This window comes from Phasianus colchicus, chromosome 4 (assembly GCF_987193195.1).
Source record: "Phasianus colchicus chromosome 4, bPhaCol1.hap1.1, whole genome shotgun sequence".
NCBI lineage: Eukaryota > Metazoa > Chordata > Aves > Galliformes > Phasianidae > Phasianus > Phasianus colchicus.
The window spans coordinates 16,008,343-16,031,117 of record NC_143439.1 but is presented as its reverse complement, the minus strand read 5'-3'; the positions used below and the strand labels follow the sequence as shown (position 1 = coordinate 16,031,117).

The window sequence follows — 22,775 nt, the reverse complement described above, 5'->3', positions numbered from 1 at the left end:
GTGGGCAGATTTTGGCACAGGGTAAACATCAATGTTTGCTGCTCAAATTGCACAAGCCACAAAAAAATCTCTCGTGCTTTTATCCAGGATATGCTTTTCAAGCAGTGCACATTTAGTTTTCTTTGACAACTGGAGGCAGGGTACTTTCTTCCCATGGAAGTGCAAGCACAGACATGAAGGCAATGTGCCAGCTGTCTGTAACCTGGTATCTGCAGGGGGGAATGCTTACATCCTGCAGCAAGCACAGTGTCCTTATGTAAGGAATAAAGTCACAGCTCTAGCCCACTTGGCTTCTCAAATATTCAGCCAACCACACCAGCATCTCTGCCCTCAGCCAAAGCTAAAGGTGAGCCCACAGTGTGTCAAATCTCTTCTGGAGGAGGGCCCAGCTACTTAAGAGAGCAAGGTCTTCAGCCACCACACAAAAAGGGAAAAAGTTTACAGGAGATAAACTCAGGAAAGATGGAAAGAATGCCAGCCCCAGAGCAGTCATATGCCAGAGTACAGCCTGTACTGGCATGCCGGTGTAGCGCACTGGATCAATAACATCTGTAACACAGCACATATTGACAGACAGATGCACAGAGGGAGCACAGGACTTATTTTCTCTCCCACACTCCGAGGCTGCAGCTCAAGTGATGATTTCGCTGTACCTTTACATGTTTATTTCATATTTTACAAAAAGCTGTTTCTTGTGGGTTTTTTTGGGTCCTCCCACTTTTTAAAGGAATTTAAGCACCTTTCATGAGTGCTTTAAAAAATGCTGCAAGTATTGTGCACTCACTAGTACCTGACACATGCTCAGATATTACAGTTAGCTTGTTTGCAGAAGTTTGATTTCAGGGAAGGAAATCAGTGACAGCAAAAAGGTCCCAAACCTCATACAACTCAATGAAACCAAGATCAGCAGTCACACAAGCCCTAGCATTTCTTGTGAGCAGAATGAGCAAGTAGTGACAGTGGGGACATCTGCCACATACTGTCCCCAGAGTGGGAGACCAGTAACCAAGCAAGTGGGTTACCTTTCACAAGGCAATCAACATAGCTGCTTCTATGGTTTAAATCCATTTAAGATTGCCAAAGATATATTAATACTCTGAATTCTCTCTCCTTTTTTTTTTTTTTTTTTTTCCTTTTCTTTCTTTTCATGAGAAAACAGCAGACTGCAAAGATCAGGCTACAAGAAGTACACACAGCAATGCTAATACTTCACTATCAGGAACTCTAGAAGCCTAGCTCTGGGAAGACAACGCTGATATTTGTTTTTGTTTTTTTTTAATTCTTTCCATATACCTACACTTCATAAAAAAAAAAAAAAAAACACTGAATCCAAAAGCATGAGTTAAATTTCCCTCTTCAGTAACTACCAGAAAGCTGGGATTTTCCCCTGAGCCTACATATTATAGTCACAGAAATATTATATACAGCAATTACTATTCAAACTTCATGTTTTCTAATAAACCAACATATCAAATGTAACACATAGTACTCAGTTTGAAGATCATCTCAATAAAGAATTAGTTGACAGAAGGTTTAAAAGCTACATGTCACCAAATTGAATCATACTTAGCAACGTGTTTACTACACTAACCCTGTTTACATTTCATAGCATAGAACAGATACACTGAACTGTGAAAATTTAGATAAGGACCAAGAGCATCAAGCACAAAAAAAAAAACCACCCAAAATATGCTAGGATACTGAGACTAGGTTCAAAGGACACTGATGTCCAATACTAAAAATGTAGTTTGGATATAATTCCTGCTCTGGAATAGTCTAAACCTATTTAGTACCTCTCCACATGATTGCGACATTCCTTGAAGATTTGCAGCTCTCATTTTTTGGCATGATCTGAACAGCTTCAGACTATGTAACAAGGTCACCAATAGAGCCAGAAGTGAAGGGCTAGGGTTACCTACTGGTGAGATGCTTCCACTTTTTCCAAGCCAAATTTCACAACACCACGCTGTGGAGCCAAATGGTCTGCTTGTTCTTGTCCAGCTTCATGACTTCTACAGGTTTTGGTGCACATGCAGCCCAAGTTTTGGACTAAATCATTACATATCATATATTTGTAGTTAGTAATTTTGTTCTGACTAGACTACCTTTTTTTTTTTTTTTTTTTAAAGCTGCAGGAAAAAAGAAAATGTTTGACTCTTTTCATAAAAAGCAAACAAACCACTAACATGTTAGGTCTGAGACTTGGAAGAGGATGCATTGTTAGATGCATTACAGACATAGGACAACAAAGATACCTTAATTTTTTCACATTTTTAGCCTCTATTAATAATATCACATTGTTCAACTTACGCTTTCCTATTGAAAAATCTGTTCGACATGCAGAATTCCTGTTTTTTCTCAATACATCATAGCTTGCAAAACCGAAAAGATAGTAAAGAATTTCTAAGAGGTGAAGTTCATCGGTGTATTACAGTCACAACCAGCCACGTGCATTTCCTCAGGAAAAAACTTATGCAAGAAACAAGTGACGTTGCTTTTTTTTTTTCCTTTGCACTAAGATTATGTCACTGTTATCTCTTGTGTACAGATGACGCTAATAACTGCGTTGCCTGGACTTCAGCTAAGTTATCAGTTTCCTTTAAGCAGTTTGAGGGAATAAAAACAGCTACACAAGGAAGTAAGAAGTCTTGGTCTTGAGTCTATTTTTAACATTTCTTCAGTTTAGGTTCTACTTATTCTACAGGTTGTCACATACAAAAATATATCATTTATGTAAACAGACTGCCTATAAACACGTGTGTAGCTTAACCGAACTGCACACAGTGTGGTACGTGAGCCTAGCTCCTGCATGCGTCAAAACCGTTCCTGTTGTTCAGCCCAAACTTTTCAAAAGGCCTCCAGCTTTTATGAGCCCACTCTTCCTCTCTGTTGAAAAGACATATTTTAACCCTGAAGTTATTGGTCCTCAGGAGTAGAGTTCTGTTTTCCAATGTCGTCATGCAGAAGTGTGCATACCCAAATGTTTGTAAATCAAGTTCTTAAAAGGACACCTAAGCTTTAGTACCTCAACTTCCATAAAACACATCGTTCTTAAAAATTTGTCTCATACAGTTGCTGTGTAGACTGCAGATAGAGAAAAATCAGGTAATGCGTTTTCAACAAAACAAAAAACCAACAACAAAACTCTCAAAGAATTCATAGAATTATACAATTCTATGAATATACATATTCATTCAATTGTATATTCATAGAATATACAATTCTGCAAACTGGGCCAGAAGGGACCTGTAAGACCACCTAGTTCCCACCCCCTGCTATTGGCAGGGACACCTCCTACAGACCAGGTTGCTCACAGCCCCATCCAGCCTCACCTTGAACGCTTCCAGCAAGGGGCATCCACAGCCTCACTGGGCAATCTGTTCCATTGTCTCACCACTCCATACTAAAGAATTGCTTCTTGATATCTAGTCTAAATCTAACCTCTTCCAGTTTAAAACTATTTCCCCTCCTCCTATCACTCCCCACCCTCTTAAAAAAAAGTCTCTCCCCAGCTTTCCTGTTGGCCCCCTTCAGGTACTGGAAGGCCCCTATAAGGTCCCACCAGAGCCTTCTCTTCATTAGGCTGAAGAGCCTCAGCAATCTTAGCCCGTCCTCATAGAGGAAGAGCCCTCTGATCATCTTTGTGGCCCTTCTCTGGATCCACTCCAACAGCTTGATTTCCTTCTTATGCTGGTGGCTCCAGAACTGGATGCATTACTCCAGGTATAGTCTCACAAAAGCAGAGTAGAGGGGCAGGATCACCTCCCTTGACCTGCTTGCCATGCTTCTCTCGATGCAGCCCAGGATACTGTTGGCCTTCTGGGCTGCAAGCACACACTTCCAGCTCACACATCAACCAACACCCCTAAATCCTTCTCCTCAGGGCTGCTCTCAAGCCATTCTCTGCCCAACCTGTATCTGTGCTTGGAATTGCCTGACCCAGGTGCAGGACCTTGTACTTGGCCTTGTTGAACTTCATGAGGTTGGCACGGACCACCTCTCAGGCCTGTCCAGGTCCTTCTGGATGGCATCCCTTCCCTCTCTCATGTCAGTTGCACCATTCAGCTTGGTGTCATCTGCAAATTTGCTGAGAGTGCACTTGATCCCTCTGTCCATGTCGCCTACAAAGATGTCAAATATCACTAGTCCCAGCACCAATCCTTTTAAGTTCTGTTAAATCTCAGGTTGTAGAATGCTGTATGCCACTGAATTAACTGCTGATATTTCATCTGAATTCCCCCTGCCTGCACAGCAACTCTGAAGTTAAAAGAAAAACCACCCATACCACAGGACTCTGACCCAGTAGGATTCAGCAAAATATTCTGGTCCTATTCTTACTCAGAATTTCATAGCCAAACACAGGAAATGCCAAGAGCATTCTAAGATTTCTGCAGCAAAATTGAATGGCTTCCTTTTTTCAACTAAAATGTGATGAGCTCCACAAGTAACTGCTGAGGCATTTAGAGACTGTCAGTCCTGCAGAGAAAGCACTACCAGATTGTTTATTACTTGACTTACAGAGTTGCAGAACAAGGTATGCCTTAGCACTGAATCTACAAACACAGTTCTGTCACTTTGTTGTTGTTTAATTACATATATTACACAAATTAAACCAAAAGATGCAGTGAGTACTCCAGGAACAATCAACAGCTATATCACCAACAGTTTGCTTCTTTTCCATTCAAGCATGTCTTCTCAAAGTTCTTTTTCTGTTAGTGACAAAGAGAATTACAACAGGATGAAAGCTGTGATCTCAGCGGAAATCCAGACAGACTTCCATTACACTGAGATCAGGGAGATAACTTGAAGAACTTCATAAACATGTTCCTGAGAGAAAAGCAGCCCAAACAGAACAGCCCAATTCAGCTTTTCATTATCATAGAACCACAGACTTTTTGATATCAGCTCACAGACAGGGAAAAAGCATAGGTAGAGTTGCAAATTTATTCTCAACCTCCATAAATGGAATCTTATAGAAAATAATGACTTATAAAACCTAACATTTAAATGGTTATGTTTTAACATATTAGATCAACACCAACAACTAATATTTACTAATTTGCTATTTTAGAATAAAATGTTGTTTGATGCAATTGCAAACTTGCAGCAAGTAAATTTTTGGATAAAGCTGTTCTAGTAGTGTATTTTCCTCTTCTCTTGTGTAAAATAATACAAGATATCTGAGTGCTGATTTTTCAAGTGGCTAAAAAATAAGATGTTATTTTTACTTAAAACAGCATGGTGTCCAGTGTTTTCAATACTATATCCACAGGCACTGTTTGATACACATTTAGCTCCAAAGACATCAACTGGGCTATTCTCATGCATAAAATTAGACACAGGTCTTTGTCAGACTGGGTGTTTTTTTAATTGCCTGAGGCAATTAACAAGTCACTGTTTTTTTGTTTGTTTCTTTTTGAAGGAAAGCAATGTCCCAGTGATTTCAATTTAAAGTTAAGGAAATTGTTCTCTTTTTGCTACTGCTCCTTAAGACACGTTCAGTTCTTATTTAATGATATCCCTATTGTGTGTGCATATATCTTCTCATTCTCACAAGCAACAAAAAATACATTGAAGTTATCTCCACAGTCATTATACGTAAAACACATACTCATTGACTTCACTGCAGCCTTTCAGTACCTAAAGGGAGCTTAGAAACAGGAGAAGAATCAACTCTATGAAAGGGTAGATAACTGCAGGACAAGGGAAATGGTTTTAAGTTGAGGAAGGGGAGATTCAGGTTGGATGTAAGGGGGAAATTCTTTACTATGAGAGTGGTGAGGTGCTGAAACAGGCTGCCCAGAGAGATTGTGGATGCCCCGTCCCTAAAGGTGTTCTAGGACAGATTGGATGGGGCCTTGGGCAGCCTGGTCTAGTAATGAATGGGGAGGTTGGTGGCCCTGCATGTGGCAGGGGGGGTTGGAGATGCATGATCCTTGAGTTTCCTTCCAATCCTGGCCATTCTATGACTCATTTTTTTGTTCTTTAAAAATAAAATACAGACATACATTGAGAATGCAAAATCATATTGTAGTAGATTTCTGACATTTGTGGAGCTCTATTTGAATTTTGAAAGAAAATATTCACATTCTTTTTTTTCTGTATCATAAGAGTAGTAAACATTTGAGCATCATATCTTCCTCTCTTACACCAAACAAACAGAATACCTTCTGCACATACATAAGGGGCTATTCAAAAGCTATTTTGTAGTCAATGATAAACCACTAAGTGTCCCTTCGAGTATGTGCAGAATGTATGATCCAGAGTTTGGCACGTCCTCATTTCCTGACGTCTTTCCTTTTTTCATCTGTGAAAGAAATGCTGACTGCTGCATTTCACATGGAGACACAACCTTATTCTTTACTGTTTTAGGTGCCAGACTTGGAAATGAATAATTATTCTGTTCCACTATTACAGTAGCAGTTCTGAAAGGAAAAGACACGAAATATAAAAGTAGAATGTTAACGCCTCTGTCTTTTTTATCCCAATTGTGCAACATAATTATTAAAATCTTCTTTGTATATGCCATGAAATGTTAAATTTGCCCCATGATACAAGGTCAAAGTATTCATTGGTACCAGCCTTCATACTTTGAATTAAAGACCAAATGAATTGAACAACTTGCATCTCACGTGACTAAAAGGAAAAGGGAATGGATGTTAGTAGCCAGAGCATTTCAACTCTTTCAATCCACATCCCCCACACCCTTTTACTATTTTTACTTTAATTCTAAATCTGTGTCATGATTACACTAAATAGACCGGTCTTCAATTAATAGAAAGTTATTAGATAAGCAGCATAAAACAGAAGATAAACTAAATAATTCAACTGATATAGCACACAGAAATAGAAAGCTCCAACTAGCTAAAGAAAGAAAATAATTTACTTCAAAAGTATACCAGCTATACAAATGTGCCAGGAAAAGGCACTAGCTTCAACCCAAAATCTGATGAGCCATCCCTTCCTATAATAGCTAGCTAAAGCACAGCAGCATTTCACTAGCATGTTTGTAATCTACATAGTTAAAGTATACAGCACTTGTCAAAGCATCTCTGTACTAGAAATCATAGGCTAGACCTGGCTGCCAAGACACTAATGATGCATTCCACCAAAGGTTACTCTGCTTCGGATGATGTACAGTTACTTCATCAAAATTCTCTTCCATTAATTGAGGAGAATCTGTCTTATGCATTTAAACGAATGAAAATACATGTTCTCTTTCTTCTTCTTTTCCTGTTCCTCTTGGATGCGCCTTTATGTTGTTTCCATTACTAGCAGCTGATCTTCCCAGCAGCTGGGAATAAGAGACAGGAATCACTTGGACTCTACTGGTCCTGCAGAAGCCTCACATTAGTGGTACCCTGGTTACTGGATGCAGCATTGTTATTTGACCAAGAGCACTCTCTTGCTGAAGGTTTTTTTTTGTTTTTTTTTTTTTGCCAAGGAGTCTTGCTGGGTTTTGGAGTGTGAGTATCCTGTGACTGAATGAGATTTGGACTTCACCAGCCAGCTCCGTGTTATAAACACACTGCAGTCTGAAACAGCTGTTCAGACATTCATCAAGCTGTTGGGATTCAGCCCTCCATATTTGGTCTTCATGACTTTAGGCTTGCTTGGTTTGGACAGGCTTAAGTATTATCTCTTTCTTTGGCATCCTTGATACACTTCCAGAATGCTGTCTCTCTCTGTCACTATTTCATGATACTTCCTGGTCCAATTGCTGTTCTGAATCAATGACTACTAACCTTGTGACTCAGGACACTCTGATTTTCAGCTCATTTTTTCTGTGGCACACGGCTACTGAAGCAAAATGATCTTTAACCCTATGTGCAGCTTAATACCCATAAATCTCCATTTTAAGGAAGCACAAGCACTTTATAGCTTTAAAAAAGTCTTGTACACTAAGTACACCCAGGTCACACCCACCTGACTCTCTAAATAGTGTATCCTCCAAGACTAAACCTTAAGTTCTCTGGCATACAGATCTCACTGTTTTACACAGAGCTTCTCTGAAACATAAACCTCACCAAACATCAGCTTTTCCTCAATTTTCAGTTACTATATAGATTTTTTCCATTAAAAGTCTTTCTATGTGTCTAGCAGAAGTGTAAGTCTAGATTCCATTTTGTGGTATTTCACAGGTAAGTGTACCAGTTTCTTCCTCTGCTAGGTAACCTTACATTTGCTCACTTGGCAGAATAGATTTTCTTTTCTTGTCATTGCTTCAACCATGTTAAAGAGCCTGCTAATTCAAGTGTTATTGCATTATAATAGGCCAAGTACCTATCACACAGCAATCAATGCAGAGGCTGCTGCAGCTCTTCTTCCGCTCCCCTGAATCATTTCTGTAGGGAAAGCCATACACTGACCTCAGGTAACAAGCTATACAAGAACAAACTGTCAAACAAGACCTCCGGAACATGTAGAAATAACACTAAACTGGCTTCACTCTTTGCATCATTAAAGCCGAGGTTTCTCTGGGTGCATTTTCTCAGTTATTGTGCACTTTGCAATCATTAGAAGAGAATTCAGAGAGAAAATGGATTTTACTAATTTATCAGCAAAGAGGCATTTGCAAGACTTAAGCCTCAGTAAATGCTGAGTATTATACATAAGAACTACTTCCACCCTAAAGGCAATCTGCAGAATCTGCAGAGAGAAAGAAGCATATTATTTGTTTTATTTCATTGACTTCAGTTAAGAAGCATTCAGAAAAATTATGTTGACAATTCTTCAAAAGCACCCTTGCCATTGTTGAAGCAGTGGAAGTTATGCTATCCATATTCTAGTAGTTTAGAAGAAAAGCTATCATATAAAAACAAACAGCAAATACTTTGAAACAAGATAGCTTTTCTCTGGGATTCTGTAATGCCAGTGAGTGAAATTCAGTCCACAAGCTCAGGTCCATGAAAGTTGCTATCACTGAGGAATTGCTCATCTTGTACTTCAGAGGTGTGTTCCCTCATACAGCTTGAGCCCCTTACATTTATTTTAGTGATCAAAATATCTACTACTCTTTTAATCTCTTGAAAAAATAGCTATGAAAGAACTGAGTACTATTTCACTCCTGTCAACATCAACAGAATTCCATATTAAACTTCTGTCATACGTACCTGATAACTAAATAATTAAAGAGGTAATGTTAAGCATGTGCTTTAAAAACTAAGATACCTAATTGCTATGCTGAATACTTGTATTTTGCAGTATGATGTATTACTGACAATAAAGTCTAAACTGAATTTGCAGGCTGTCATTTATTAAAAAACTGTTCTGTTGAAAACAGCACCAAAATGCTAAATATTTATACCTATTTTTAGGATTCACACCTCACTTTGAATAATTTTCCAGAGTTTTATGAGAATACAGCATAATTTTGGCTATACTTTCGTTAGCAAGTTACACAGAAGAATCAGGGAAAGTCTGTTGAGAAAAAACAGATGTTTGCTAGGAGCAAAAAAAAACCATGCTAAACTACAGGTATTTTTGGAAGGAAAGGAAAATACTTTAAACCAGATCCTGCTGGCCCTTTGCAGCTAGAGTGCTTTAAATATGCTCCTGTATCATGCCTTTTTGTTTCTTCTAAAAGGAACTCAGTTTTTGTTTTCACAGACAATTCAACACAACACAATCTAAAGTGAGGCAAGGAAGAAAAGATTCACATCAACAAGGCATTCCCTTTCTGAACTAACACATTAACATATATGCACCCTGCAATGATCAACAGAAATTGTTGAGGAAGAAACCAATTAAGACAAAAGAAAAGGATAGAGAAACCACGTTTTCCATAAGGGTTCCATTCTTAAATGCTTTCCATGGTTTAATAATCTATTTCAGGTATGTTACAGAGCCATTTAACTTTGGAGTAATCATTTAAAAAGGGCAAACAGGTTGCAGTCCAGATATCTGTTGAGCATTGAAGTTGTCAAGGAAATTTTAACAGAGCTGTAGTAGAAAAAGATAAAATAGAAGAAAAAGTTGCACTGCTCAGTCATTTTCTCTTTGAAAGAAAATCATTTATCTGTAGTAATATGAACACAGATGTTTTCGAGTAAAGAAATAAAACACAGACACAGGAGATGAAGTGGACTCCATACCAGTATATGAATCTAGATTGTCTCAAGAAGTGTAAGAATCAGTTTCTGCTCTTTGTTTCACATATGCACCATCACTAAAGCATCAAGAGATTCTTTAAGTTGCAATTTCATTCACTGTTATGTCTAGGGAACATATCCTATGAGTCTGAATGTTCAGCATTCATCTCTATAAAAAACAAAGTATGCAATAAATCAGTTTAATTAAAAAGGAATTCTGACATACCTAACCATTGTCATCTCTTCTCTTTAAAGCAAATCTAAGATTTCCTATCTGGGGTCCAGGAGTTCAGATTTCTGTGGTCTGAGGCAGAGTTCTGCAGGGCACAGAGGTGTCACTCCGCTCAACTTTACAGGAAAACACAGAAACCAGCTACCACTTGGCATTCAGAGTCAATTAAGCAAAATCTTGTAGTGCAGGGGTTGTTTGTTGATAACTGGTGATTTATATTTATACAGAGAATAAAAATAAAGAAGTCCTTGTTATTTCCTTATTTCCAGGAATTCTGAGTACTTAAAAATCCCTCAAATTAATTCGGTTTTCTTGGAAGCCTATTCTCTTTGTAACAGGCAAGTTTCCCCTACTCATCTCTCCAGATAGGTGAGTTTCAGCCCGTAGAGATGGTCTTCCTTCTTTCAGGCTTTGCAGAGACATATTTATTTAGATTTCTTTCTACATTGCTTAGTCCTCAGACATACCCACAGTTTTCTTTCTGATGGCTGACAACCCAGACACCCATGTCAGCTCTTTCAGGTGAGTTTTTCCTTTCATTTCTCAGTTCCACACATAAACCTCCAAAACCACAGGGTGAGACAGACACATTCCCATAGTGCTGCCTAAGCAACTATAGTGCCACATGGAAAGGTAGTGGGATTTATTGGCATTGCTTATCTCTCTCAGTATTTTGTCAACTATAGCTTTTGGTTTAAAATTTGCTTATGTGACTAAAGGAAAACTGATAGCCACAAAACATATTGCTTGCTCATGTCATCTTAACACGGATCAGTGTTGCAACCAGCGTATCAGCACGCACGGTCTCACTGGCAACTCCTGAAGAGGCAGGTTTTCAAAGTTCACCTCTTGCTTGCTGGAGAGAGCTAGAATCTCCAGACTAATGCTTCTTGCTGCTTGTAAATGTCACCATGGTATCTCATTACCACAACTAGTTTAAAAAAGTCTGACATTTAAAAGATACCAACTTAGAAATTGCCTGCCAACTACACACCACCACTGATAAAGCATAGACTTGCAAAGAAAAAACTACTACCTATCAATTCAGACGACCTTCCTTCAGCACTTCAGGTTTTCCCAAGGGCATTCTCCATGCAAATAGTGACTATGCTCCATTCTAGTTGCCCTATAAACATTAACAAGATTACAGCCTTAGGGAGCAGGGCTCATGGCCAATACTGAATCAGGTAAGTGGGATGGTTATTAACAAGCCATAGAACAGGTCATAGCAGTGCCTGCCAAACCAACCCATGGAATGAAAACTAAGATTGTTTTCCACCTTTAAGCAACATATACCAATATAAATGACATAACCCAACATCTGAGCAGTTGCTTCATTAAGAAAACTGTTCTGAAGTGTCACAAAGGCTTTTATTAAAAAGTGGAGTACTAGTAACAAGTTACAACAGACCTCTTCAATTGCATTTAGCTGTAGAAACAGTGTGATGCATTTCACAACAAAAGCAGGTTAAAGATAAAGGGAACAAAGGACTGAGGACAAACACCTTCACTTTTAGGTTATGTTACATTGGAAGTAACAGCCAAAGCGAGCTACGAACATATCTGTGAAGGTGATGCTGAAACTCCTTACATTTCCATTGTATTTTTTTGGGGAGGGAGGGGGGGGGCAGGGAGGGGAGGTGTTGATCAGTGCCTGGCCTGTGGACAAAGCATCCTCACAAAACATACTGTTTAAAACATTCTGAAGGTAAGTTATCCTCCAGGGTTTCATGTCCTAAACTACAGGTCTCTCCAAGAAATACTGCACTGTCTTCTTGTTTCTCACAGATATTTCAGCATTCACATTCGCACGTAGGGTCATTCATGTGTGATGCTAAAAGTCTATTCATAACATTACCTAGCACAGTTCTGGCACATGCTGTCCAAAATCACCTCCCCAATCTGTGCTGGGACAACATGGTCTTCAAGAAAGCAGGGGGAAGAAATGCTGGGGAAGAGACTCAATCCTGCAGCTGCAGGGAAACACTGCAAGGACATTAAGTGAAACAATACTCATGTTCCTACACCTGTTTTTTCCTAAGAAAACAAGACAATGTCTTCTGGAGAGCTCTCACTGCCATAATTGCATCTTCCTTCGTCCACTGACAGCATCCAGACTGTATGAGGCCCCACAACAAGTTTTTGCATTTGTAGTGATGCAGTTGAAATTCCATCACCATATTAGACCCACGTCCTCTTCATTCTGGCACAACATTTCAGGTACTCATATTCCAGAAAACATCTGCTAGGAGTGAAGTCTGACAGCCTCTGTCTATTACTAATTAGTAGCTAATCAGATTGCAGTGGTAAAACTGACAGTCATGGTCTGTGAAGCTAAGTTGCCTTATAACATTGTCATATTGATGAAAACATCAAAAATATTTGATCCCCACAGATTCCCAAACTGGAAGAGGAACAGTCAATGAGACACGATGCATGGTTCAGTAAGCTATGAAGGCATTTATTGCAAGGGCTGTCACTGTTGTCAAATGCAGGCCCTGACATGCCATCAAAACCAGTTTAGGAGAGTTAAGTACAGTACATTAGGGTTTTTAATTATTATTAATAACAACTCACTCTTAGAGTCATATTGAAGGATACCTATCAGACATTGTGTAGACTGGAAAACTCACTGCCTGTGCTACAAGTATTTTAGACATAACTGGAGACTATTCTATCTTTTGGAAAAGAATGTTTACCTTCAGCTTCATAACAAAAAAAAATTAGTCAATTAGTCACTGTAACACCTAATGACTGTGAAGCCTAACCTACATCTTCAGTTCTGTGGTGTTAAACCAGGAAAGGTCATGTGCAATGTCTGACCTACACAGTCACACCACACACACATCTACATGAGTGCTCTAAAGATTTCCAAGGGCACAGAGTTCTATACAAAGAGCAAAGAGGGGACATCCCAAAAGAATTTCCCTGCCAAGTCTTTCCATAGCCACATCATCGGCCACAGTTCTCGTGCAAGGCTCAGCTGAAAAAGCCTTTAACTAAAAAGCAGTCCTGATCTTCTCATGGATTTAGGAGCCTCAGCAAAATGCAAAAAGTGAGCTGCAATTCAGCAGCTAATAATAATGCACAAAAATTCTTTTTCTGAATATAACTGAAAACCTCATAAATGTCAGTGTATTTGAGATACCTTAACTGCATCCAAAATCATTTCCACCTGATGTTGGTCTCACAGGGAATTTCTTTAACTAATGTTCACTAGGTTGGAATCACTCCTACTTTGTATCTCCTTAAATCAATGTATTCATGCAGTCAACTAGTAGTAGCTGGTTGGCCTGGAAGCCTAGTATCATCATCACATTAGGATCTAATATAATTTAGATAATCAAAACAGACGAGGCGAGTTTTTTTTTTGTCTAGGATATAAGCACTCATTCACTCAAATACAGTAAGCTACCTACTATAACTACCCTAACATTCAAACCAGTATTTTCAAAGTTTCGTTGAAAGTGAAAGAAAAAGAGAACAAGTTATAATATCCTTTTCCAATAGATAATTTTAAATACATCTTCTCTACTGTTCTAAGCAAGTCCCAGGAATTCTGTGGGAAGACTGAAGAATCAATGAAACTAAGCTCTTGGTCCTTCTGGACTCTCCTTCTGCTCATCTACTCTTAACTTAGGATCAATACATTTCTCTGCAAATGCACTGCTTCCAGCATTGCCTGGAACTTTACTATTATTAGTGTACATGCCCATTCACTCGCATCGTGTTCCTAATCTGTTTGCCTTTCTTGTTGAATGACTTCTTTTTAAAAGAAAGATTTAGACTTGCAATTTATAAATATGAAGACTCCATCTGGCAGAACACAGTTTATATTTTCTAAGAAAATATTTCACTTCTATTCAGCTCCCTCTACAAAAATGCTTTGTTTACCACATAGGAAAAACATATGATACTGTAAGAGATGATATATACATTCACACTTAGGCAAGCCTGCATCATTTACAAATATCATCAGCGGGGTTTTTTTCCTATAATGAATTTACTATAAGAGCTCTAATCAAAGAGAAGGTTTAGTTTATCTTGCAGCCTCCCGAACTTCTGGTGTGAAGCCCCACATGTTTTGTAGTTCTTTCTTTTTCTTTAACAATGGTCTTCATCAACGAGTCTTGAAATTTAAAAAAAGACAAAGGAAAGAACAGAGTGAGAAAAAAAAAAAAACCTACACAGCACTTCTAGTTTTTGAAATCCTACCTATTTAATATTAGAGTTGGTTCAAATACTGTGAGCCATCTGGAACATTGCAGCTGTCTCAACTGCCAGAATTGGGTTTCTTTTATTTATTCACTAGTAGAAACAGTTTCTAGTCTACAGAGGGTCTTTAGTCTTATCACAGAACAAACCAGATAGTCAGCCATGAAGAGATAAGTACAATGAGCCCCATCCTTAAATACCTCATAGAAACAGCTTGCTTCCCTTGGGATTTCAGAATAGGCAGTTTATCTACCACAGGTGGACAAAGCCTCAAATTGTTATTGCTGGGATCGCAATTGTTTTTTCTCTTTCTTTTATTTTTCTGCACAGGCAAACCCTGCATTTCTAATACATTTTCTGAATAAAGTAGACTCTGTACAGAATGTGTTTCAACATAAAAATTTGTGATATAACCAAGGACTTTTGTCTTAGCTCTCAAGAAGCAACTAAAACTGTATGCTAATGCTACATATGATGTAAATATCTACGTGCTAAGGGTGTGGTACCTTCGTTACTCAAATTGAAATCAAAAGAATAAAGCCCACAGCTCATAAACTTAATACTTCTTCTATTTTTAGAGAAGAAGCACAGAAGAAACCTCCCTAAAGATAGCATCTACTCACAAAAAAACCCACCACAATCAGTACCCTTAGCTAGCTACAAATTAAGCTGCTTTTTTCTTTTTTCTTTTTCTTTTTTCCTTAAAATACAAAGCAAGTTGAAATCTATTTGACTGAGACAAGCCTATACAGTGTGTCCTTGTGCTCACAATGTAGCTAGCAGCTACCAGCATCCCCAAGACCAGGTTTGAGCCCAGAGCAAATCTCAGCACTAGAAAAGAAATCATGTCATTTAACATGTATGCTCTTATAAACAAACCATTATTTGTTTATAAAGCAATAAAATAAGATGCTCTTACCTAATCTATCTAAACTGTGAAGTGCAAATACATCTGCTTCAGACATGGACTTGGTTGTCAAGCTACTTTAGCATCTCTATCTCCCACTTCTTTTTTGAGGCTATAGAAGCATTGCTTTTGCCTTACTTTCACACTGTGATAAACTTCTGCGTGGAAGATAGGATGAAAAGGACTACAGCAAGCCTCAAAGCAGAACATTTTTTCCCTTTTCCTCCTCTCTTGTCCAGTAACAACCATAAAGTAAATCAGTACAGTCATTTCCTTTTCTTTTTAGTCCTCACAACTTTAAGTATATAAAAAAAAAGAAAGAGTAGATCTGACAAACTCTCATGTTCTATTGAATTTTAAACTTCCATTCACAGGACAGAAGAAAAGCAAGTCCAGTGGATTTCTGACAAAAACCAGGAAGAAGTTATGGTTACAACCTTATCAGTGTTTTCTTCTGTCACTACATTAGCAGAGCCTGTATCCTGCAGGTCTTTGTTATGGCTTCTCCTATCCTGATGAACTACTGTATATTCAATTCAAAAGCCATCTACAGATAAAAATAGCCTCACCTGGTCACAGCATTTTGAAAGCTTTATTTTTATGTAATGAAATTATTAAAACATTATGGAAAATAGCTTTAAAGTATTTGAAGAAACTGTGTTTATACAAGAAACAACTCAACAAATAACTACTTTATACCAGACTGCCAGCAGCTGAGCACTCAGGATGAAATGCCGCTATGAGGGGGCAGATGCGCTCTTCGCTGTGGCTCCCTGCTTTGAAGACTTGCTCTCCCCATCCCCTACAAACAAGTTATAGTTTATCAACTTTCAAGATACACTAACAAGCCCATTTGTTTCCTCTAGCTGTGAGAAGACTGGAAAGAAACCATAAAATTGGCTCCATTCTCATTTACGTTAGTGATGTGTATGTTAATAATAGAAAACCAAGGGAGAAGAGTCTCCAGAGAATTCTATGTTACACACTGTTTTGACACACAATTCCCAACGTGTGTCAGAAACAAAGCCAGTTCTAAATTTCTAAACATTTAGTTGTTAATAAACAAATCCATGTCGGTGCCTAAATAAAGATTATCTTATTCTCAGAGGTGCACAGCACATTTTAAAAAAAACAACAACAAAAAGCACATTAGCCTAGCTGTTATCCACATAGAACATACATACATGATAGAGCATGTGTATAAGCACACTATTTTGGATTTGACCAGATAGAAAGATAAAATGGTATCAGTAGTTAGACTAATTTAGTATGTATGCTCAATTTAAGAGAATCAGAGGTCAGCATTTGCCTGTGCTGTTTTCTAGTTCTCCGCCATTTTTAACAGTGGCAACCTGTCAGTTTCATTATTTCAGTTGCATTAGACATCTTTTTATGTACTAGGTGCTGAACATGGATGAAATTGACCGTAAAAAGGAAGAAGGAAAGCGAAGCAAGACATTCTTTGAAAAGCATTTCTCTATATCTGTCTGAACATGAGAAATTTTGATAGAAATATCCAGGCAGTGAAAATTTCAGCTAATATTCTAGCTCTATGTAGACAGAATCCTAAAAATTTTGGTGGGAATCTAGAACGGAAAGAATTTTTAACTGTACCATTATTGAAAGTGTGGATAAGAGGCAGGCAGTGACAAAACAGCAACTTCAGCAGTTTACAATGCAAGGAGATAAAGCAAAGTAAAGGCAAAACAGCAGGCAATCTAACATACAACTTGGAATCACAGGCAAATTAACACACAAGATCACTGTATCACAATGAATTTAAAAAAATGCAACAAAGTAAGATTTCAAAAAGCAACTGCACTGACAAGGGAACCCAAGGAAAGTGGAAGTGCAAGAAAGCAAGCTATGTGATTAACAGTAAAATAAATTTTGTTTTTGAAATCAAAGATTTTGAGAAACTGAATTGTATACATTAATTTTCTTTTTCCTGTGTCCTTGGGGCTCATTATTTTGAATATGCTTATTAGTTGGCACATAGTTGAGGAAATCATGCACATATTATGCTCTAGATAAAGAGCAGAATGAGAGGTAATTGCTGCAAACTTTCATCATGGATGAAGGTACAATAAAGACCTTCCCTCAAGGAGGCACATCAATGAGCATCAGGATAAAAGGTATAGTAGTAAAATAGCGGAGAGAGACTCTTGTTTTGTCTGAAAAAAAAAAAAAACAACACAACAGTAAGAACAATTTGCAAATTCTTGCAGTGGGAAGTCCTTTTTCAGATAAATAAAAAAAATAAAAATCTCATTTAACAAAACCATTTCTCCAGTGGCTGTCCGCTGATTATGACTTCTGCTGAAATTAGTCACAGCTATAACAACAGTATCAAAATTGGTCTTCAGGAGATGATGGCTGAACTTACTGAGCAACCACCAGCAAAGAACTTTTTACTGAGGGCAGATAAGTTTCATTTCTCCAAACTGCATATTTTATAATCTGCAGCTCATCCATACAGCTGTCCCTTCATTTTAAATCCACCTGCTGTTTTAGCTGCCTCTATGTTGATAGTCAGTGTCTGCAATAAAGTGCTGAATTGGATCCTCAGGATAAAGAAGGGTAAAAATTACACAAGCTTACACTATTCTGAAATTAAAGGTATAGAAAGTTGTTTGCCTTTCTACTTGGCTAAATGCTCTTCATACCCCTTCAGAAACTGTGGGACAGGGACAGATAGAGGCAAATTATTTGTAGTGGATTCATGTTGCAGTGCACTCTGTAATGTAACTTAAACTGTGTTATATGCATGTTGCCAGACTTATCTGAGTCTGGCAAACATCTCCATGTTGGAAGGCACCACTGGCATCCAGCTGGGCACAAAGGTCAAGCTGAGAACATCCCATTGTTTATCTATTGTTTTTCTTTGAACTGTGCCTTGTCTGTCAAATTAGTCACTTACAGAAATGAAACAGTTACTTGGTTAAATGACTGTTTCCCCTGGCTATTAGACAAAATGTATTACATCTCCAGGCATGTGATCAAATGATTGAGAGTTTGACCTAAATTTACTTACTCTGCTAAACCACCAGAGGAACAAAAGGAATTATGCCTCACTGCCTACTGTCAGCTACAAAGAATATCCATGAGTCTCTACCTGCAGATGAAACACAGTTCTGTAGTTTTCCGCACCCGACTGTTGGAGCCATTGCAGTTCAGGTGACAAAATATTTTAGAGAGTGGTTGTTTGTTTCTTTCCCCATCCTTGAAGCTTTATCTCAACTGTTTCTGCACTTTGGGGACCCTAAAATAATATGCTTTAGAGGTTCCTTAACATCTGCATAGCTAAGCTCACATGGAATTTCCACTTATGACAGAAGCACTTTGAATCCTTGCAAAAAAATATTAACTAAAAAAAGTCCTAAAAGCAGTCTGAAAACAGCAGAAGTACAAACAGATCACAGTCTCACACATTTGATAAGCCAGACTAAAAACACATGCACTTTTTTTTAGAAACAAGCTTCCCTTGGGGGATGGGTATTCTGAAAATTTCATAGATTGCCTTGATTTCTCGAGCACCTGCTAGAAGCTATTAATATGCAGTCATTTGAAAACAAGTTGAGGTCTTTTTATCATGATGTCATTTACAAGAAAGGTGGCAAAATAATACATTCAGCTAACAAAGCTAGATATTTCCGCTTGAAATTCAAATATTTTGGGCAAGCTCCCTTTCATTCTTTTCTAAATGTATTTTCATGTTCTATTAACAGTGTTTTTTCCATTTGTCACATTCCTGAATGTATGTGGCTCATGGGGAAACAGCAGGGAAATGATAAATAGGGTGAAGGGAGTGATCTATATCAACAGAACACTAATGTGCAAAGCGAAACACATACATGTGAGTCTACTCAGTCTCCTCCAGCTCAAAGTAACCTGCAGTTTTACAGAAAAAAAGGACTATGAAAGAAACACAACAGTGTGTCACAAATCTAGCTGTGAGAGTTCTGAGAAGTCCAAGGACTAACGTGATTAGGAATAGCCTCTACCAGAAGCAGCACCTGGTTCTAGTCCATGAGTTCAAAGGGTCCAGCTACTGTAATAGAAGCAGTGGAAGCTGCTGTGGACAAAGCCCGACAAAAGAAGATATGGCCACAAGGCTAACGGCTTTGCCAGGTGACACAACCAGCAGCACAGGAAAAAAAAACAGAAGACTTACAATAACAAAATCCACGCTAACACACTTGGATAGCCATGTACACAAACAATGCTTGTGAACACCAATCACTATGCTTGCAGAAGTCATTTTGTATACTAAGTTTTCCCAAGTGTAGCTTTGCTGTTTAAAATTTGGTGTGGTACAACTTCAGTTTACTGGTTGCATCCAGTGTTGAAGGTGTTTTAATTTAACAGAAACATAAAATAAAGATTTATACAAATTCCTCCCTTTACATACCAAACTTCAAGCCTCTCTCAGCTCCTGCTTTCTCTCAACTACTCTCATTGTGCCCAATCTAAAAGCAAAACTTATTATTGATTATTCCTTTAACTGCTTTTCTATCACACACACACACACACAAGCTATCCAGAGCTTGGAATCAGCTCTTAATAGTCTGTGGGATATTAATTAATTTATTTATTTATTCTGTGCTTCTACATGAAAATACCCTTTTACAGATATAATGTATTTCCCCCAAAAGACATAAAAAAGAAAGTATTGAGGAAGGAATAAATTTATTTCAAATCCCAGGCACTGCCCAGCTTTGTTTCACAAAAAAAAAGATCAAGCAACAGAGGATTCAACAAAAGAAAGGGTGAGAGGAAGAGACACATCCTGACACACTGACAGTATGCTGACAAACTTCTTTGAGCATCAAGACACTTCCTTCTTTTTGCAATTCATTTAAAGCTCTTGCTCAAGGCTTTTGAACAAGTGGGCCATTGGCAGTCCCTCAGGGATTAATTTTCAAAAGAATTATAGGTCCCCAAAAGCATTGCTCACAGATAAGCATTTATTTCTACGAACCAAACCAGGCGTTCCACATCCCCCACACATACTTCTGCATTCAAGAGAAGATGAGCACTGGAGTCAAGGTTTTAAAGGTATTTAAATATATCTCTGGTGGCTCAAAAATGTCTTAATCAAATCTTCTACTTTCTAGAGAACAACATGATGCACTGAACATTTATTTTAGGTTTCAGGTTATTAAACCTGGATAAGAATTCCTTGCAGCTGGCATGGTTAGGTTCTCTCTTCCTGCCCCAAGCCCCACATCTTCCCCTCTATCCTATAATGCAAATTTATGTTCCTCATATACCAAATAAAGAACTGCAGTCAGAAACAAAGGAATTGCTTGCACAGTGACAAACTTCGGGTTACACAAAAGATCTCCTTATAAGCTACGCCAAGTGTATTACAAGCAAAGCCAGCAAACAGAATGAGCAGCCCTCTAGTTCTCACTGCCTATGCTATACTCCTACCTTCAGCAAAAATCCTTTAGGGCAGTAAAAACAGCAGCATAAACCTATCATCAGCAGCCACAGTACTGTCACATCAACGACTCTCCTGTGTCAGCTACAATCTTTAGCTCAGCTGTTTCCCTCTTTGGGGAGAACCTTCCTTGGCTGTCAGGAACAAAACATGTACGCCGATCCTTTGTAAGCATATATAAGCACTGCATGGCACAAATAAACAGAACAGCCTTATTCTCTAGGAAATCATGTTTTTTAAAACGAAGGCAAAAGGTGCCCTCTTTGGCTAGTATATGAACTAGCATAGTAGAACTTACACATAGATCTGTCATAGAGAATAAGCCACTGTCACTCATTTCCTTTCCATACACCAGAACTGGAGAACAGATTAGCTTTACTGCATGCTTGATACGGAACTGTGTTTCCAAAATACGCAGCCAAGGTCCTTGAATCAAACAACTGGCCAAAGCCCTAGAAACCTATAGATAATTACTCTAGGGACAAAGCACAAAAAAAGGTCTCTTCCTTCATCTCATCATTTTTGTGTCCCTAAACACCACCACCACCACTACAGTAGCCCATCTGCTCAACTAATCATTAGACTAGAGCAGACTTCAAAGCATCTGAAGGGAGATAAACTTCATAAATGTTTTGGTATAGCCAAAACATTTATACCCTCAAACAGCCAAGTTGTTGTGATGGCAAACTAATAGCATTCTGTCACCGGTATTACTGGAGTTTACTCAACCTTTGGCCACTTGAAATACAGCAGCTAAACATACCAGGTGGAAAGGAGCAGAGAAGTAACAGTGATATTAGAAGTGTACATGGTAGCATAGTTCAGAGATGGAAGAAACAAAGAGTGCAAACCTTTTCAAGTTACAGTCCTTTACAGTATTGAAACCTGTAGAAAATTATTTCAGAGTGTATATTGGAAGGTTTGATCACTTAAGCACAATCAAAAATCCAAGTTAATCAAATGGAATACTCAAACCATTAAGTCCTTGCATGGATAAACTCTTTAATTTGGTTCTTTAATTCATTTTTAGGATTAACTACTTGGAGGGGTAGATTCCTAATCAGCTATATTCCTGACAATTCTTCACACAGTAAACCCAAGAGGAGTCAAGGTGCAACTGCCACAGCACTGTGCGCCTAAATATAAAGAACTTAAGAAACAATAGTTACAAACAAATGTTGCTGTTCTCCTGAAAAGCAGAATTGTAGGGTCCCACCATGCATGCTGGCTTTCCATAGCATAGCAAACCAAAAACCAAAAGCTTCAGTACTCCAAAAAAAAAAAAAAACCCGCACAAAAAAAAAAACTAAACCAACAAACCAGCAAAAACAACTACGATGATTTAAGCCCAGCGTATAGATTGCCCTACCTTGCCTGTGCAAAACACAGCAGGGTAGGAAGCCAAAGAACTTCTTCCTCAAGAGCAGCTCATCTGCACAGAAGGCAGAAGTACTCAATAACTAGTCAGGTCAGTCGATATTGCTTCTCACTTGCTTCACAGTTCGTGGCAACTCCAACAAACTAAGACAGTGCTCAGATATATGCATATGCCAAGCAAAACATTCCACTCCTGCCTGAAGGAAGGGCAACGAAAGAAGATGATGGCTGTAAGGAAGCACTCTGTATTAGGGTATAAGCAGACTCTTCAGTGAATAGATCCACTTCAAAGAGCTTAGCCAGACCAGTCCTGGTAGCTGGCTGATTTATTTCAGATAACTCAGCACCAGAGGCTTATGTAATAAAAGAGACTAGAAGTAAACCAGAAAAGGTAGTTATTTTGGATCTTGTAAGAGAAATATTAACTTTATACTGTGGGAATCAGAATATGTAGTTGAAGAAGATGCAACAGGATGGAGGCAAATGAAACTGTATAAAAGCTAAACT

At 38.3% G+C, this 22,775-nt stretch overlaps 1 protein-coding gene across 8 annotated transcripts in view; it reads right to left on the bottom strand.

Moving 5' to 3' along the window:
* Positions 1–22,775, bottom strand: part of JADE1 (jade family PHD finger 1) — a 149,904-nt gene that overhangs the window by 50,404 nt on the left and 76,725 nt on the right. Inside the window, exon 1 of one of the 8 annotated variants that reach the window (XM_031607489.2) lies at positions 2,311–2,485. The exons of the other annotated variants lie outside the window; for them this stretch is intronic. The gene's annotated coding sequence lies outside the window, so the exon portion shown is untranslated. Of the gene's footprint in view, positions 1–2,310; positions 2,486–22,775 lie in introns of those variants that run through there. 8 annotated transcript variants of the gene reach the window in all.